The sequence below is a fragment of the Mandrillus leucophaeus genome, unplaced genomic scaffold, assembly GCF_000951045.1.
Source record: "Mandrillus leucophaeus isolate KB7577 unplaced genomic scaffold, Mleu.le_1.0 Scaffold230, whole genome shotgun sequence".
NCBI lineage: Eukaryota > Metazoa > Chordata > Mammalia > Primates > Cercopithecidae > Mandrillus > Mandrillus leucophaeus.
Genome location: NW_012102366.1, coordinates 1,383,224 through 1,385,640, shown reverse-complemented (window position 1 = coordinate 1,385,640; position 2,417 = coordinate 1,383,224).

Below are 2,417 nucleotides of genomic sequence, written 5' to 3'. Positions count from 1 at the left end.
TTTTGAGATGGAGTCTTGCTCTATCACCCAGGCTGGAGTTCAGTGGCAACCTCTGCCTCCCAGGTTCAAGCCATCCTCCCATCTCAGTCTCCCAAGTAGCTGGGACTATAGGTGACACCACCACGCCCCACTAATTTTTTTTTTTCTTTTAATTTGTAGAGACAAGGTCTCACTATGTTACCCAGGCTGGTCTCAAACTCCTGGATTCAAGTGATTCAGCCTGCCTTGGCCTCCCAAAGTGCTGGATTGTAGGTGTGAGCCAGCACACCCTCCCCTGCTTCAGTTCTTGAAAGAGACTCTCACACATTGGCTTCAGGCTCAGCTGGATCCAGGTCCTTGAACAGTCTCAGGAATCTAGAACCTGTCTCTTTCATTTATATATTTATTAGAGACAGGGTCTCACTCTGTCACCCAGGCTGGAGTGCAGTTGGCACAATCTTGGCTCACTGCAACCTCCGCCTCCCAGGTTCAAGTGATTGTCCTGCCTCAGGCTCCCAAGTAGCTAAGACTACAGGCATGTGCCACCATGCCTAGCTAATTTTTTTAATATTTTTAGGGAGACAGGGTTTCACCATGTTGATTAGGCTGGTCTCAAACTCCTGACCTCAAATGATCCACCCACCTCAGTCTCCCAAAGTGCTGGGATTACAGGCATGAACCACTGTGCCCGGCCAATATTTTATTTTTTGGAGAGACACAGTCTCACTACATTGCCCACTAATCTCGAACTCCTGGCCTCAGGCGATCCTCCCGCCTTGGCTTCCCAAAGTGCTGGGATTACAGGCATAAAACACTCCGCCCAACCCCGGTCTCCTTTGTGTCAGCTTCATCAACTGTCAATGCCATTCTCCAAGGTTAGCAATTCTAACAGAAGTCCTGGGATGGCGTCTCATTGGCTTGTCTTGAGATATGTGCTTATGATTGAACTATGAGCAGAGGGATGAGATTGGCCAGTCTGGGTCATGTGCTCCATTTTCTTTTTTTTTTTTTTTTTTTTTTGCGACGGAGTCTTCCTCTGTTGCCCAGGCTGGTGTACAATGGCGTGATCTCAGCTCACTGCAACCGCTGCCTCCTGGGTTCAAGAGATTCTCCTGCCTCAGCCTCCTGAGTAACAGGGATTACAGGTACATGCCATCACGCCCGACTAGTTTTTTGATTGTTGGGGTTTTTTTTGTTGTTTTTTCTTTTGAGACCTCTGTCGCCCAGGTTGAAGTGCAGTGGTGCAACCTCAGCTTACTGCAACATTCACCTCCCGGGTTCAAGCGATTCTCCCACCTCAGCCTCCCGAGTAGCCGGGACTACAGGCACGCACCACCACACCTAGCTAATTTTTGTATTTTTAGTGGAGACGGGGTTTCACCATGTTGGCCAGGATGGTATCGATCTATTGACATCATGATCCGCCTGCCTCGGCCTCAAGTGCTGGGATCACAGGCTTGAGCCACTGCACCCAGCCCACGCCCAGCTAATTTTTGTATTTTTGGTAGAGACAGGGTTTCACCACGTTGCCCAGGCTGGCCTCGAACTCCCAACCTCAGGTGATCTGCCCACCTCAGCCTTCCAAAGTGCTGGGATTCAGGCGTGAGCCACCGTGCCCGGCCCTACATACCCCATTCTAAAGCTGGCCCCTTTCCAAGCACAGAGATGCAAATGGAACCACAGCTCCCCCAGGGAAAATCAGAAGAAAGAGGCATGGATGCTGCACCCGCAAATGCAGCTGATACCCAATCCACCTACTCTAAGCAAGTCATTAAGGCTTACTGAAACATAGTGTTCATACATTAAGAATAGCAAGTTACTGTAATTTATGGAGCACTCTATTTTGGTATTCCACCTAGAAGCCTGGCAGACACACAATACCTTACAGCACTGCACACAAGTGTACACTGATAGTATAAATTTCCATCATTTCCTGGAGGAACATTTTGTCTTTGTGTTATCTTGAATTGGCCACGGTTTTCAACCGCTGTTCCTTTTGCCTGGCTAAGGATAAATCACTGTTTAGCTTGTTATTAGCAATTTAATTTGTTGTGGGTTGTGTGGCAAATTCTACAGTGTTTAATAATACTCATTTTCATCAGCAGTATTTTTGGCCTATAATTGTTCAATAAATAGACTTTAAGTCATGTATGCATCGAGCAGAAATAGAAATCATCTGTACTCTTATTGCTTAAGCAGATGTACCCACAATTCCTCAACTTTTAGAAGGCTTTTAGGATGACATTCCATTTTTATCAACTACTTGTTTTTCTGCTGGAAAGTGGAAATGGGGATGAAACCTTAATTCCCTCCTAATTGGGCTGTGGGAAAAAATTTAGAGCTGATAACTTAGAGAACTTGGCATACACTGGTTTTAGTACCTTGGAAAGTTTATGTGGTAGAATGGCAGAGTATATGTTTTAAAAACTAGTCTGGCC